This window comes from Pseudophryne corroboree, unplaced genomic scaffold (assembly GCF_028390025.1).
Source record: "Pseudophryne corroboree isolate aPseCor3 unplaced genomic scaffold, aPseCor3.hap2 scaffold_1021, whole genome shotgun sequence".
Lineage (NCBI taxonomy): Eukaryota > Metazoa > Chordata > Amphibia > Anura > Myobatrachidae > Pseudophryne > Pseudophryne corroboree.
Genome location: NW_026967648.1, coordinates 115,717 through 132,594, shown reverse-complemented (window position 1 = coordinate 132,594; position 16,878 = coordinate 115,717). Strand labels below are relative to the sequence as shown.

The window sequence follows — 16,878 nt, the reverse complement described above, 5'->3', positions numbered from 1 at the left end:
GTTACAGTGCCAAGCTGCTGCAAGAAATCAGCTTGAATGCTTCAGGGGCTGGGGCATGGCCAACATGAGCCCCACACCGAAGGAGGGTGGGGGTGTTTAATGCGAACTAAGGGTTATCCAAGCGCCGCAAAAGGCCGCCATGCCCTGCATACCCCTTTTCTCTTTTCATATGCAGATGAGGGTTCCAGCCAACTTTGGCCCACTGCTTGGATGACATCACTGTATGCAAATCCGTCTTCTGCAGACCTTCCCCCAGGAATGCTTGTACTAGTTGTTGCATTTGGTTTGTCGTTTGGGGGTGCTTCAGTATTAGGCAGCCTTCTGCCCTCCCATGTTCATCTGAAAATATGTGTTCTCACTGCAGTTGTTGTCCCCAGATGGGAGTTCCCTTGTGCTGCCTCAGTTGAATCTCCTTTACTCTACAACTTTTAAAACTTAGCAAAAGTGTTTACTAAATAGCTGCTCGGCAAAGTTGCAATGCCGAGACTCCCTGACCAGCTGCCCAGGATGAACCCACCTTTCTAGTAGAATGGGTCTTCACCTAATTCAGTAACGGCAATCCTGCCGTGGAATGAGCATGCTGAATCTTACCACAGATCCAGCGCATAATGGTCTACATGGAAGCAGGACACCCAATCCTGTTGGGAGCATACAGGACAAACAGAGCCTCTGTTTTCCTAATCTGAACCGTTCTGGTGACATAAATTTTCAAAGTTCTGACCACAGCCAGAGACTTTGACTCAACGAAGGTGTCAGTGGCCAAAGGCACCATGTGGAAAGATGAACCACCTTCGGCAGAAATTGTTGACGTGTCCTCAATTCTGCTCTATCTTCATGAAAGATCAAATAAAGGCTCTTGTGATACTGCATGGTTTGTACTGTTTTCCATGTGCTCCCAGATCTTTCAAGAAAGAAGCATGGTCAAGAAAGTTATGTTTGAAAAGAAACAACATTTACTGTCATTGTTATAGAATTTGGGAGAAAAAACAAGAAGAAATCTGCACTGTTGACGCACTGGACAGAATGAATGAATCATAAAATATAACCTTTATTAAGTATGTATTAAAATTGGATAAATATTAATATTATTATCCCAAACTGCAGTGAAACATAAAGGTTAAAATCACAGAACTAACATACATGTGCATAAGAAGAATAAAGAGATGTGAAAAAAAGGTTTAAAAAGCGTGTCCGTGTGTGATTATTTTTGAAGGCACAACCCTGGCGGGGTTGTTTATATAGATATATATGTTGCTAATAATCACTTTCTAGCGTAATGTTATTAAATAGCTGTTAGTATCTATGTCGTCAGGTACCACTGGGTCGTATCCTATATACTCCTGTGGGAAACTTGACTGCATAATTTGTGTTTCCCCTGGTCGGCTCTCGTATAATTCAGATCTCTTTGTCTCAGGTCTCTCTCCAGCCTAGTTTGCTGTCTGTTTCCACTTCTCTTTTCTTGAGCCGCTGCCTTCTATGCCCTTGTGCACTCTCCTGACTTCTCCTGTCTGCTTACTTTGTGCCTTCCAACGCACAATGCAAACTACAGGTAGTGCTGCAGGGCCCACACCCTTTTACTTGCCTTACAGAGCAGCTCTGGAGCTGTTACAGTGCCCAGCTGCAGCAAGAAATCAGCTTGAATGCTTCAGGGGCTGGGGCATAGCCAACATGAGCCCCACACCGACGGAGGGTGGAGGTGTTTAATGCGAACTAGGGGTCAGCCAAGCGCCGCAAAAGGCCGCTATGCCCTGCATGCCCCTTTTCTCTTTTCATATGCAGACGAGGGTTGAAGCCAACTTTGACCCACTGCTTGGATGACATCACCATATGCAAATCCATCTGCGGCAGGCCTTCCCCCAGGAATGCTTGCACTAGTTGTTGCATTTGGTTTGTTGTTTGGGGGTGCTTCAGTATTAGGCAGCCTTCTGCCCTCCCATGTTCATCTGAAAATATGTGTTCTCCCTGCAGTTGTTGTCCCCAGATGAGAGTTCCCTTGTGCTGCCTCAGTTGAATCTCCTTTACTTGACAGAGATGTGCCTGAGCAGCGGCCCTCACCAGCCCTATCCCAAATCATACTTATTTTGCATAGGAGATACCATGGTCATGAAGATTGTTCTCCCAGGGTTAGGTTCATTCATTGCGTTCTGGGTATGCTGACCTCTGTGATTTCCCCAAATGTGGGAAACTCGACTGCATTATTTGTGGTAGTGGGGGACTGTGTTTGTGCTTTCCTCTGGTCTGCTCTGGTAAAAGTCAGATTTCTTTGTCTCAGATCTTCCTCTAGCCTTGTTCTTCTTTCAAGAGTTCCATTGTGCTGCCTCAGTTGGATCTCCTTCACTTGACAGGGGGGTGCCCGAGCAGCGACCCTCCCCAGCTCTAGCCCAACTCCTACTTACCTGCCAGGTGAGATACTATGATCATGAAGTTGCTTCTCCCAGGGCAAGGCTCACCCATTGCACTCTGGGTGTGCTGCCCCTGCGATTTCCCCAAATGTGGGAAACTTGACTGCATAATTTGTGTTTCCCCTAGTCGGCTCTCATATAATTCAGATCTCTTTGTCTCAGGTCTCTCTCCAGCCTAGTTTGCTGTCTGTTTCCACTTCTTTTTTCTTGAGCCCCTCCCTTCTACACCCTTGTGCACTATCCTGACTTCTCCTCCTGTCTGCTTACTTTGTGCCTTCCGATGCACAATGCAAACTACAGGTAGTGCTGCAGGGCCCACACCCTTTTACTTGCCTTACAGAGCAGCTCTGGAGCTGTTACAGTGCCAAGCTGCTGCAAGAAATCAGCTTGAATGCTTCAGGGGCTGGGGCATGGCCAACATGAGCCCCACACCGAAGGAGGGTGGGGGTGTTTAATGCGAACTAAGGGTCATTCAAGCGCCGCAAAAGGCCGCCATGCCCTGCATACCCCTTTTCTCTTTTCATATGCAGATGAGGGTTCCAGCCAACTTTGGCCCACTGCTTGGATGACATCACTGTATGCAAATCCGTCTTCTGCAGACCTTCCCCCAGGAATGCTTGTACTAGTTGTTGCATTTGGTTTGTTGTTTGGGGTGCTTCAGTATTAGGCAGCCTTCTGCCCTCCCATGTTCATCTGAAAATATGTGTTCTCCCGGCAGTTGTTGTCCCCAGATGAGAGTTCCCTTGTGCTGCCTCAGTTGAATCTCCTTTACTTGACAGAGATGTGCCTGAGCAGCGGCCCTCCCCAGCCCTATCCCAAATCATACTTATTTTGCATAGGAGATACCATTGTCATGAAGATTGTTCTCCCAGGGTAACGTTCATTCATTGCATTCTGGGTATGCTGACCCCTGTGATTTCCCCAAATGTGGGAAACTTGACTGCTTTATTTGTGGTAGTGGGGGACTGTGTTTGTGCTTTCCTCTGGTCAGCTCTGGTTAAAGTCAGATTTCTTTGTCTCAGATCTTCCTCTAGCCTTGTTCTTTTTTTGAGAGTTTCCTTGTGCTGCCTCAGTTTGATCTCCTTCACTTGACAGGGGGGTACCCGAGCAGCGACCCTCCCCAGCTCTAGCCCAACTCCTACATACCTGCCAGGTGAGATACTATGATCATGAAGGTGCTTCTCCCAGGGCAAGGCTCACCCATTGCACTCTGGGTGTGCTGCTCCTGCGATTTCCCCAAATGTGGGAAACTTGACTGCATAATTTGTGTTTCCCCTGGTCGGCTCTCGTATAATTCAGATCTCTTTGTCTCAGGTCTCTCTCCAGCCTAGTTTGCTGTCTGTTTCCACTTCTCTTTTCTTGAGCCGCTGCCTTCTATGCCCTTGTGCACTCTCCTGACTTCTCCTGTCTGCTTACTTTGTGCCTTCCAACGCACAATGCAAACTACAGGTAGTGCTGCAGGGCCCACACCCTTTTACTTGCCTTTCAGAGCAGCTCTGGAGCTGTTACAGTGCCCAGCTGCTGCAAGAAATCAGCTTGAATGCTTCAGGGGCTGGGGCATAGCCAACATGAGCCCCACACCGACGGAGGGTGGAGGTGTTTAATGCAAACTAAGGGTCATCCAAGCGCCGCAAAAGGCCGCCATGCCCTGCATACCCCTTTTCTCTTTTCATATGCAGATGAGGGTTCCAGCCAACTTTGGCCCACTGCTTGGATGACATCACCGTATGCAAATCCGTCTTCTGCAGACCTTTTCCCAGGAATGCTTGTACTAGTTGTTGCATTTGGTTTGTTGTTTGGGGGTGCTTCAGTATTAGGCAGCCTTCTGCTCTCCCATGTTCATCTGAAAATATGTGTTCTCCCTGCAGTTGTTGTCCCCAGATGAGAGTTCCCTTGTGCTGCCTCAGTTGAATCTCCTTTACTTGACAGAGATGTGCCTGAGCAGCGGCCCTCCCCAGCCCTATCCCAAATCATACTTATTTTGCATAGAAGATACCATTGTCATGAAGATTGTTCTCCCAGGGTGAGGTTCATTCATTGCATTCTGGGTATGCTGACCCCTGTGATTTCCCCAAATGTGGGAAACTCGACTGCATTATTTGTGGTAGTGGGGGACTGTGTTTGTGCTTTCCTCTGGTCAGCTCTGGTAAAAGTCAGATTTCTTAGTCTCAGATCTACCTCTAGCCTTGTTCTTTTTTTGAGAGTTTCCTTGTGCTGCCTCAGTTGGATCTCCTTCACTTGACAGGGGGGTGCCCGAACAGCGACCCTCCCCAGCTCTAGCCCAACTCCTACTTACCTGCCAGGTGAGATACTATGATCAGGAAGGTGCTTCTCCCAGGGCAATGCACTCTGGGTGTGCTGCTCCTACGTGTTCCCCAAATGTGGGACACTTGATTACATAATTTGTGTTTCCTCTGGTCGGCTCTCGTATAATTCAGATCTCTTTGTCTCAGGTCTCTCTCCAGCCTAGTTTGCTGTCTGTTTCCACTTCTCTTTTCTTGAGCCGCTCCCTTCTATGCCCTTGTGCACTATCCTGACTTCTCCCGTCTGCTTTCTTTGTGCCTTCCAACGCACAATGCAAACTACAGGTAGTGCTGCAGGGCCCACACCCTTTTACTTGCTTTACAGAGCAGCTCTGGAGCTGTTACAGTGCCCAGCTGCTGCAAGAAATCAGCTTGAATGCTTCAGGGGCTGGGGCATAGCCAACATGAGCCCCACACCGAAGGAAGGTGGAGGTGTTTAATGCGAACTAGGGGTCATCCAAGCGCCGCAAAAGGCCGCCATGCCCTGCACACCCCTTTTTTATTTTCATATGCAGACGAGGGTTGAAGCCAACTTTGACCCACTGCTTGGATGACATCACCATATGCAAATCCATCTGCTGCAGGCCTTCCCCCAGGAATGCTTGCACTAGTAGTTGCATTTGGTTTGTTGTTTGGGGGTGCTTCAGTATTAGGCAGCCTTCTGCCCTCCCATGTTCATCTGAAAATATGTGTTCTCCCTGCAGTTGTTGTCCCCAGATGAGAGTTCCCTTGTGTTGCCTCAGTTGAATCTCCTTTACTTGACAGAGATGTGCCTGAGCAGCGGCCCTCCCCAGCCCTATCCCAAATCATACTTATTTTGCATAGGCGATACCATGGTCATGAAGATTGTTCTCCCAGGGTGAGGTTCATTCATTGCACTCTGGGTATGCTGACCCCTGTGATTTCCCCAAATGTGGGAAACTCGACTGCATTATTTGTGGTAGTGGGGGACTGTGTTTGTGCTTTCCTCTGGTCAGCTCTGGTAAAAGTCAGATTTCTTTGTCTCAGATCTTCCTCTAGCCTTGTTCTTCTTTCGAGAGTTCCCTTGTGCTGCCTCAGTTGAATCTCCTTCACTTGACAGGGGGTGCCCGAGTAGCAATCCTCCACAGCTCTAGCCCAACTCCTACTTACCTGCCAGGTGAGATACTATGATCTTCACTGTTAGGGCAATCAGGATGTGGAATTCCCTGCCAGGGAAGGTGGTAATGGCGGACTCTGTAATTGGATTTAAAAAAGGAATGGATACATTTCTGAATGAAAAAGCTATCCAAGGTTATAATACTTAAAATATCAACATGGTTAATCCGGGGGTAACATGAGTTATAGTAGCTAACTAGTCATAAAACATTATTCAGCAAGTATGTAGAATCATCACAACTTAAAACAGGTTGAACACGATGGGCAATTTGCCTCTATTCAACCTCAAAAACTATGTTACTATATGTTACTATATTACTATGTTACTGTAGTATACAGAACACCACAATGTAATGAGCAGTGATAGTGAGCACTGATGAGGATACTAGAACTGACACTGAGCAGCAAGATGCAGCACTGGACTATTAGTAATGTACTGTAGTATGCTGAGCACCACAATGCAGCACAAGACAATGAGCAGTGATACTGAGCACTGATGAGGATACTACTGAGAACTGACACTGAGCAGGAGAGACACACTACTAGTATTACTGAGCAGCAATAAGTAACCACTGATACTGAGCACTGATATTGAGATTTCCACTGAGAGAACATAGCCACGTCCTCTCCGCTCTCTCTTCAATGCACGAGTAAAAATGGCGGCAACGCGCAGCTCTTTATATGGAATCCGAATCTCGCGAGAATCCGACAGCGGGATGATGACATTTTCCCTTGTTCAGGTTTTCCGAGTCAGGCGGGAACAACCGAGCCTGCCTCGGACCAGTGTAAACCACGTGGAGTTCGTCGGGAATTCGGTTCTCGGAGAACCGAACCCGCTCCTCTCTACCTTATACCCATCAATTTTTTTATTTTCAATCTAAGCCCCTGCAGTTTTCTGTAAGCATCTGCTTCGCTATGATGATCAACAAGTCACAAGGGCAAACACTCAGGGCTTGAGGCGTAGATCTTAGGACCAGCTGCTACAAGCATGGCAGAGGTGTCACTATCACTGGTGACACCCAGAGAGGTGGCGAGGGAGATTGTAATGCAGTGCGCGCAGATAAGCAGTGCAATGGTAAAAAGGAGGCATGGTTTCATAGGTAGGGGCGTGGCCTGGTGGCCTGAATCTACATTTTGTTGCTCCGGGTGTCCCGGGGGTTGGGGGCTGCACCCGGGGACTAGTGTGTGTGCGGTGCTGGCTCCTGCACAGTGACAGGGCATGGCCACCCAGCATGACGCCTCCATTCTTGACCATGCTGTAATTGCAGTCGCACTGCAGTTCAGCGTGATCATAAAAAATGGTGTAGCCTCCTGCTGGTGCAGACTGTATGTGCGCGCAGGAAGCCGCCACCATTTTTGTGATCACAGCGGCTGAATGTGATGTCATACAGCCGCTGTGACCACGCCCCCTGTGTCTCCTCCGCTGCAGACCCCATTTTGAAGCCTTGCCCCCGCACCGCTCCATCCCTGACTTGGAAATGGAGTGTTGTTGACCCCCCTCTCCCCCCCCCCCGCCCCGATTGACAGGCAGAGGCGATCGCATTCTCTGCGGGGTGCCGCAGAAAATGCAGGCACATGCGTATGCTCTTAGCAATTTTTGCAGTTGGATCGCTTATTGTGATTGCAATCCAACCTGAATCAGGCCCTATTACCTATCACAATGCGCTGCGGGCAGTACAAAATTGGGATAATATAGGAGTAAAACTCCCAGACCTGTGCTCCTTAACTGTACCTGGTGGCTAGTGGAGCGGCTGCCCAGTAATCAGTGTCCACGCCAGTGCGCACACGGTCCACCCCCTACGGCCACGATCCCCTTCATCAGCGGCCTCGTGATCCGGAAGGGCGGTGTGTGTGTGACTGACCTTAGGAAGAAACTGGAGCCTCCGCTGCAGTGACCCAGCAACCAGGGCACGGGAGTATACAGCGCCGCTGGGAGTGATGAAGCTGCAGTAAAGATGTCTATTAGACCTAGCCTGCTGCAGCCCTTGTAGATTCTCATAAAACAAGTTCTTCTTTTCTTGTCAAAATTAATAGCTAAGATTAGGCTGCCTGAGGCAGGCCCCTGTTAAGTGGCCTGCTACTGAAGGCACCAACTACAAACTGAGCTCCCTGTTCATGGAAGCGGGGTTATAGAGGAGGATGCGCTGAGCATCTTGGGAACAGTCAAAAGCTTTGAGCCGGTTGGTGCCTCAGATCAAGATCCTACTCTACACCCCAATGTGAATCCTTGTGGAGTCCAGTGTACCCCACAGAAGAAATTAATGTGTCACACCCATTGGCAGCAACCTTAGAATAGCTGCTGACGGGCACAATTGAGAAAGGAAGGGGGGGGGGATATTTGAATCCAGCACATAGATGCAATTCAAATATGTAATTTGTACCTTCCTATTTTAAAATATAATGGATGAACCTCACCCTGTGAGAACAATCTTCATGATCAAGAGATCTCATATGCAAAATAAGTATGAGTTGGGATAGGGCTGGGGAGGGTGGCTGCTCGGGCAGCCCCTCCCCCGTCAAGTTAAGGAGATTCAACTGAGGACGCACAAGGGAACTCTCGTCTGGGGACAACAACTGCAGGGAGACCACATCTGTTCAGATGAACATGGGAGGGTGGAAGGCTGCCTAATATTGAAGCACCATCAAATATCAAACCATATGCAACAACTAGTACAAGCATTCCAGGGGGAAGGTCTGCAGAAGACGGATTTGCATACGGTGATGTCATCCAAGCAGTGGGCCAAAGTTGGCTGGAACCCTCATCTGCATATGAAAAGAGAAAAGGGGCATGCAGGGCATGGCGGCCTTTTGCGGTGCTTGGATGACCCCTAGTTCGCATTAAACACCCCCACCCTCCTTTGGTGTGGGGCTCATGTTGGCCATGCCCCATCCCCTGAAGCATTCAAGCTGATTTCTTGCAGCAGCTGGGCACTGTAACAGCTCCAGAGCTGTTCTGTAAGGCAAGTAAAAGGGTGTGGGCCCTGCAGCACCACTGTCATGCCTTCAGCATTTGCTTTGTGTAGATCTGATTACTTTTACTACAGAAAGTTGTATTATTGCCCCATCTAGTGGTCAGTCCCATCAATTAATTTGACCCTCATAGCCTCTTGTAGCCAGTCTTGCAATGCATTCTGGGATGAAGAAGCTGGGATCAGCCTTTCTACTTCCCTCATGGTCCCAGACAGTCATGCTTTACATGGGTCCAACTCTCATATAGCATTCGATGGTGAGTTTGTATATTAAATGTCTCATCTCAACCTGTTTAGCCAGTGAGTAATGTTAGCTGCACTGTAGTTTATACTTGCACATGTAATCACATGTTTGCACAGCCTATGTTATATGTACTTGTGTATATCCATTTTGCTTTTCACATGCATATCATAATTGCATATTCTTGTTTCATTAACAGTTTTACCTCATTATCACATATCATCATATCGTATTGTACATCAAATCAACGCATCATATCTGTGATCCCTTTACTGAATAATAAAACACCGTTCTACAAACACCTCTTCTGAACAGATTATTGAAAAGTAAAGGTGGTTATACTGTAGGCTTCAAATTTGCCAGAAAGGGCTTAGTGAGAGGCTGAACAGTAAAACATCGAATGCTACAAGCAGATGGACTCTCTAACACTGACTCCGTCAGTAAATCATTGCCTGTCAGCAGTGGGGACATATACTGACTTACAGAGCCGTTACACTGCCAGCCACAGCTATCTGCATATGACAGCCACACAGTTTCTATACAGTCTACCAACTATGGCAGCTCAGCAATAGGAGTACCGCCATTTGACTACACAGAAACCTGTACAAGTCAGTGCAGCCACGCTTATAAGGCAACACAACAGTCTCTTCACAGTCAAGCAGCTTCATAACAGTTCAAAGATACTGACTCCTCAGAGATCTGCGACCAGTCTGAACAGTTACTTGCAGACAGCATTACAGCAGTCTCTACACAATCAAACATCTCTACCAGATCACCATGTCACAGAAAACGATATCCTCATACAAAACAAGGTCCCAAGTCTCTGGTTCCTCCAAATCCTTGTCTGTCAGTAATGCAGCCATCATGGCACGTGCAAAAGCGGAAGCCGCAAAAGTAAGGGCTAACTTTGCCGAGCAGGAGATGCAATTAAAAATCGAGAGCAAACGCTTAGAAGCAATCGGCGAGAAGCTCGCTGCAGAGAAGGAGGCAGCGGCTGCCATAGCTGAAGCAGAAATCTTGGAGACTGCAGAACTCCCTGATATAAGAAGAACCAATGTACTTGACACAGAGAATGGATCTCAGGATTCACTGCAACGCACATCAGAATACGTACGTCAAGTCTCAAAAAGGAGTAGCAACCCTCCATCTTTACAAGGTACGCATTCAGACCTCATGCAAACAAATCAAGTACACTCTACAGCGCCACCACCAGTGGACAACAGACCACACATTTGCAAGCAAGAGAATCCTAGACACTGTGAACCTATGAGGGACAACTCTTCCCCACCTCAGATGTCTGAATCTGCAAACTCCAAGAAAGACACAGCCTACTTCACACAGAAGCGGTGTGATACCAACCGTCGGGAACCAGACAACACTAACAGGTATGACTACACACCATATACCTACCGTGTTAATGTACCGACATCTCCAAGAGCCAATCAGGACACATTAGACTTTGCTAAATTTCTCACCCGCCGTGAATTAGTCACGATTAGTATTTCAAAGTTCAATGATCGCCCTGAGAACTTCAGAGCCTGGCAGTCCTCTTTTCAAAACGCTATCAGAGGAATAGACCTTTCACATAGTGAAGAGATAGACCTCTTAATTAAATGGCTTGGGAATGAATCTGCAGAACATGCTAGAAGGATAAGAGTGATTAACATTAACCACCCTGAGAATGGACTTAGGATGATCTGGGATAGACTTAATGAGTGCTATGGCTCACCAGAGATAATAGAGAGTGCTCTGTTCAAAAGAATAGACGATTTCCCCAGGTTACCCAACAAAGGCTATCAGAGACTCAGAGAACTAAGTGACTTACTAAAAGAACTTCAAGTAGCTAAATGTGAGGGAGATTTACCAGGACTTGCCTTCCTTGACACAGCCAGAGGCGTTAACCCTATAGTGCAGAAACTACCGTATAATCTGCAGGAACAATGGATCAACCATGGCTCCAAATATAAGCGGCAGAACAAAGTGCAATTTCCACCATTCTCAGTTTTCGTGGACTTTGTACACCAGCAAGCTATGACCAGGAATGATCCTAGTTTTGCCTTTACCTTGACAAATACTGCACCTATGGTACCTAACCCCCGCAAAACATCAGTTGCAGTTCACAAGACTAATGTGCATTATTCAGATTCTTTCCGCAGGTCTACCAGCTTTAATCGCCAAGAGACCACAGACAAAGATCCAGCCAAGCAATGTCCTCTGCATCACAAACCGCATCCTCTCCTGAAATGCAGAACCTTCAGAGAAAAGTCCCTGGAGAACCGCAAAGCCTTCTTAAAGGAGAATAGGATCTGCTACAAGTGCTGTTCCTCCACATCACACCTCGCCAAGGACTGCAAGGTTAGTGCTAACTGCACAGAATGCCACAGCACAGACCACAATACCGCTCTACACCCTGGTCCTCCCCCATGGGCTTTGCAACACAGTTATACCGATACAGAGCATGGCGGGGAGCACAGTGTAGAACAAAAAGACACTGTTGCAGTCACACCAGAAATAACTTCACAATGTACCGAAGTCTGCAAAGATGCCATTAGCGGTAGATCCTGCTCCAAAATATGTTTAGTCAAAGTTTACCCCAAAGGCCATCCAGACAAAGCCGTTAAACTTTATGCAATCCTAGATGACCAAAGTAACAGGTCTCTAGCCAGATCAATCTTCTTTGAGACCTTTAATGTTAAAGGACCCAGCACTCCTTACTCCTTAAGATCCTGCGCAGGGAGTTTTGAGACAACAGGAAGGAGAGCAACTGGCTATCAAATTGAGTCCTTGGATGGGAAGACATGTCTCTCTTTACCAACTATCACAGAGTGTGACGAGATTCCAGACAATAGGAGTGAGATTCCTACACCAGATGTAGCTAAACACCATACACATTTGAAACGCATAGCACATCTGATACCAGAACTGGATCCACATGCCCAAATAAATCTACTCATTGGGAGGGATATCCTACAAGTCCACAAAGCCAGAAGTCAGATTAATGGTCCACATAACGCACCTTACGCTCAAAGACTGGATCTGGGATGGGTAATAATAGGAGAAGTATGTCTTGGAGATGTGCATAAACCAGATTCTGTCAACAGCATGCTTACCTGTACTTTAGAAAATGGACGCCCTTCTCTATTCCAGCCATGTCATAACCATTTCCTCATAAAGGAATTACCACACTGTACCTTCATAGACTCAACTAGTGACAACCATATCTGTGACAACTATCAAGATCATCTGGGACACGCAGTCTTCCAGAGAACAAAGAAGGATGACCAGGTGGCAATGTCCATAGAGGACAAACTATTCTTGGAAATAATGGAGAAAGGACTAGTCAAGGATGATGCCAACAGCTGGGTTGCTCCTCTACCCTTTAGAACACCCAGACAACGCCTTCCTAATGACAGAGAACAAGTACTCAAACGCTTCTCTTCACTTAAACACAACTTTCACAGGAAACCAGAGATGAAAGATAATTTCTTCTCCTTTATGGCTAAAATATTTGAGAATGGTCACGCCGAGATAGCTCCCATTCTTAAAGACACAGAAGAATGCTGGTACCTGCCAATGTTCGGAGTATATCACCCGAAGAAACCAGGTCAGATAAGAGTGGTGTTCAATTCCAGTGCCCAGTTTGAAGGTGTTTCTTTAAATGACGTACTCCTGACAGGACCAGACCTTAACAACAAACTCCTAGGAGTACTCATCCGTTTCCGAAAAGACTCTATTGCCTTCACAGCTGACATTCAACAAATGTTTCATTGCTTTCTTGTGAGAGAAAAAGACAGGAATTTCCTAAGATTCTTCTGGTTCAGAGACAATGACCCCTCAAAAGACATCACGGAGTATCGCATGAAGGTACACATCTTTGGTAACAGCCCTTCACCTGCAGTTGCCATCTATGGACTCAGACGTTCAGCTCAAGAGGGTGAGCTAGAGTATGGTTCTGATGTTAGACAACTTGTAGATAAAGACTTCTACGTGGATGACTGCCTAAAATCTATGCCAACAGCCGAGACAGCAATCAGCCTCCTCAAAAGAGCTCAGGAAATGCTTGCTTGTTCAAACCTGAGGCTTCACAAAATAGCTTCCAACAGCAAAGTAGTGATGGAAGCCTTCCCTTCCCAAGATCATACCAGCGATTTAAGAGACTTGGATTTAGGAACCGATTCCCCACCAGCTCAACGTAGCCTTGGACTCTTGTGGGACTTAAAATCTGACACCTTTACCTTCCAAGTAAACAGCGAAGAAAGACCCTTCACTCGCAGAGGTGTTCTCTCTACTCTAAACAGCTTGTACGACCCCTTAGGATTTGCAGCTCCTGTCACTATCCAAGGTAAAGCTTTGCTCAGAGACCTAACCTGTGAGTCAATTGACTGGGATGCCCCACTGCCTCCCCAGAAAAGAAACTTGTGGCAAGAGTGGAAAGATTCTCTATCTACCTTAACCAACCTCCGCATTACACGTCCATATGCCCCCGTGCCTTCTACAGCAGTACAAAACCAGAGACTATGTGTATTCTCTGATGCCTCAACCCAAGCAATTGCTGCAGTTGCATATCTTAAGACCATGGACATCAAGGGACAATGTCATATTGGATTTGTCATGGGCAAAGCAAAGTTAGCTCCACGTCCAGAACACACAGTGCCCAGACTTGAACTTTGTGCTGCAGTACTAGCTGTAGAATTAGCTGAGCTCATTTCATCTGAGTTACCAATTGGACTCTCTGAAGCAGATTTCTACACAGACAGTAAGGTAGTATTAGGCTACATATGCAACGAGACCAGACGGTTCCATGTTTATGTCAGCAATCGTGTGCTAAGAATCAGAAGATCCACCAATCCAAAACAGTGGCACTATGTATCTACTGCTCACAATCCAGCAGATCACGCTACAAGAGCTGTCCCAGCCAGTATCCTCAAAGACACTACATGGCTCAGAGGACCTGAATTCCTGTACAAGGCAGATTCGAACAATCCTGAAAGTAGCATATTCAAGCTAGTAGACGCAGACTCAGATGTTGAAATTCGTCCACAAATAACTACAATCCATACCGTAACTTCAGATTGTCAACTTCAGCCTCACAGATTCCAAAGATTTTCAACTTGGAAATCACTTGTCAGAGCCATTACCTGCTTAACTCACATAGTCCATTCATTTAAACGCAACGCATCTGTAAGTGTGAATGGATGTAAAGGTTGGCACCACTGTCAAAATGTTTACGCACCAGAAGAAACACAACGATCCAAGAACCTTATCATCCGTGTTGTGCAGCACCAAATCTTTTCCGGAGAGATCGACTGCATTAACAGTGGAAATCCTATTCCCAAAGACAGCACCTTAAAAAAGCTAGACCCTTTTCTTGATGAAAATCATTTATTGAGAGTAGGAGGCCGTCTTCAAGAAGCAAACTTGGAGACAAATGAGAAAAATCCTTTAATCATTCCTGGGAGTCACCACATAGCTTCTTTAATTGTGCAACACTATCACAACGAAGTCAAACACCAAGGACGATTGTTTACCGAAGGAGCTCTACGATCAGCTGGGTTCTGGATTATTGGAGCGAAAAGGTGTGTAAGCAGCACAATCTTCAAATGTATCATTTGCCGTAGACTTCGTGGTACTTCCCAAACTCAGAAGATGGCTAATCTTCCAACAGACAGACTTAGTACAGACCCTCCTTTCTCCAATGTTGGTCTTGATGTATTTGGTCCATGGACTGTCATCACACGACATACTAGAGGTGCGAATGCGAACAGCAAGCGCTGGGCGGTTGTATTCACTTGTATGAGCATCAGAGCTGTTCACATCGAAGTTATAGAATCAATGGACACTTCAAGCTTCATCAATGCCTTTAGACGCTTCATTGCTATCCGTGGCCCAGTAAAACACATCCGGTCCGACAGAGGTACCAACTTCATTGGAGCAGCCAAAGAATTACAAATTAATTCGAACATTGACACTAAAAGCATAGAGAGATATCTCAGTGAGCAAGGTTGTACATGGACCTTCAACCCGCCTCATTCTTCTCATATGGGAGGTGCCTGGGAAAGGATGATCGGCATGATACGCAGAATCCTTGATTCCATATTCTTGCAAGTGGGAACTGCAAGACTTACTCACGAGAGCTTAACAACCTTCATGGCTGAAGTCTCAGCTATTGTCAACGGAAGACCATTGACTTCAGTGTCTAATGACCCAGAAGACCCACTTCTACTTACTCCGGCCACTCTTCTTACACAGAAGACCGGGATTACCTATGCTCCTCCTGGAGAATTCAATACCAAAGACCTGTTCAAACGTCAATGGAGACAAGTTCAAAGCCTTGCAAACACCCTTTGGGACAGATGGAAAAGACAATACCTTTCTACCCTGCAGTCAAGGAGCAAGTGGCAAGTTGCCAAACCCAACTTAAAACCAGGTGACATTGTGCTCGTCAGAGATTGCCAGTCACAACGCAACGAATGGCCTTTAAGTCTTGTCACCAAGACGTTCCCAAGCAAGGATGGGAAGGTTCGTAAGGTTGAGGTCAAGATCTGTAAGCGAGGAGAGACTAAGTTGTTCCTCAGACCAGTGACTGAACTATTCTTATTGTTATCTGTTTAGAGTTTAAAATATGGTACCAGTGATACCAGACGGGGAGTGTCATGCCTTCAGCATTTGCTTTGTGTAGATCTGATTACTTTTACTACAGAAAGTTGTATTATTGCCCCATCTAGTGGTCAGTCCCATCAATTAATTTGACCCTCATAGCCTCTTGTAGCCAGTCTTGCAATGCATTCTGGGATGAAGAAGCTGGGATCAGCCTTTCTACTTCCCTCATGGTCCCAGACAGTCATGCTTTACATGGGTCCAACTCTCATATAGCATTCGATGGTGAGTTTGTATATTAAATGTCTCATCTCAACCTGTTTAGCCAGTGAGTAATGTTAGCTGCACTGTAGTTTATACTCGCACATGTAATCACATGTTTGCACAGCCTATGTTATATGTACTTGTGTATATCCATTTTGCTTTTCACATGCATATCATAATTGCATATTCTTGTTTCATTAACAGTTTTACCTCATTATCACATATCATCATATCGTATTGTACATCAAATCAACGCATCATATCTGTGATCCCTTTACTGAATAATAAAACACCGTTCTACAAACACCTCTTCTGAACAGATTATTGAAAAGTAAAGGTGGTTATACTGTAGGCTTCAAATTTGCCAGAAAGGGCTTAGTGAGAGGCTGAACAACCACCTGTAGTTCGCATTGTGCGTTGGAAGGCACAAAGTAAGCAGACGGGAGGAGAAGTCAGGATAGTGCGCAAGGGCATCCTTTTCTCTTAGTCCGTAGAGGATGCTGGGGTCACATTAAGAACCATGGGGTATAGACGGGATCCGCAAGAGACATGGGCACTTTAAGACTTTCAAAGGGTGTGAACTGGCTCCTCCCTCTATGCCCCTCCTCCAGACTCCAGTTATAGGAACTGTGCCCAGGGAGACGGACATTTCGAGGAAAGGATTTATTGTTAAACTAAGGTGAGCATCTTACCAGCTCACACCTTAAGCATGCCGCAGAACGTGGCATTCAACAGAACACAAGCCAACGGCATGAACAATTGCAGCAAAAAGCTGACCAGAACCATAACACAACATGTGTATAACCACAAGTAATAACTGCAGACACAGTATGGACTGGGACGGGTGCCCAGCATCCTCTACGGACTAAGAGAAAAGGATTTACCGGTAGGTATTAAAATCCTATTTTCTCATACGACCTAGAGGATGCTGGGGTCACATTAAGAACCATGGGGTTATACCAAAG

General features: G+C 46.4%; 5 non-coding genes and 1 pseudogene across 5 annotated transcripts; all 6 read left to right on the top strand.

Annotated features, from left to right (window-relative positions):
* Positions 1 to 2,072: 2,072 nt before the first annotated feature.
* LOC134987965 (U1 spliceosomal RNA) lies at positions 2,073 to 2,236 on the top strand. Its single transcript, XR_010193506.1, has one exon. It is a non-coding gene; the product is annotated as a U1 spliceosomal RNA (small nuclear RNA).
* A 152-nt stretch (positions 2,237 to 2,388) lies between these two features.
* On the top strand, positions 2,389 to 2,523 carry LOC134987858 (U1 spliceosomal RNA; annotated as a pseudogene).
* Positions 2,524 to 3,224: 701 nt separating this feature from the next.
* On the top strand, positions 3,225 to 3,388 carry LOC134987813 (U1 spliceosomal RNA). Its single transcript, XR_010193382.1, has one exon. It is a non-coding gene; the product is annotated as a U1 spliceosomal RNA (small nuclear RNA).
* Positions 3,389 to 3,540: 152 nt separating this feature from the next.
* Positions 3,541 to 3,703, top strand: LOC134987848 (U1 spliceosomal RNA). Its single transcript, XR_010193404.1, has one exon. It is a non-coding gene; the product is annotated as a U1 spliceosomal RNA (small nuclear RNA).
* A 671-nt stretch (positions 3,704 to 4,374) lies between these two features.
* LOC134987960 (U1 spliceosomal RNA) lies at positions 4,375 to 4,538 on the top strand. Its single transcript, XR_010193500.1, has one exon. It is a non-coding gene; the product is annotated as a U1 spliceosomal RNA (small nuclear RNA).
* Positions 4,539 to 5,513: 975 nt separating this feature from the next.
* LOC134987935 (U1 spliceosomal RNA) lies at positions 5,514 to 5,677 on the top strand. The gene has a single exon (XR_010193478.1). It is a non-coding gene; the product is annotated as a U1 spliceosomal RNA (small nuclear RNA).
* Positions 5,678 to 16,878: the final 11,201 nt, after the last annotated feature.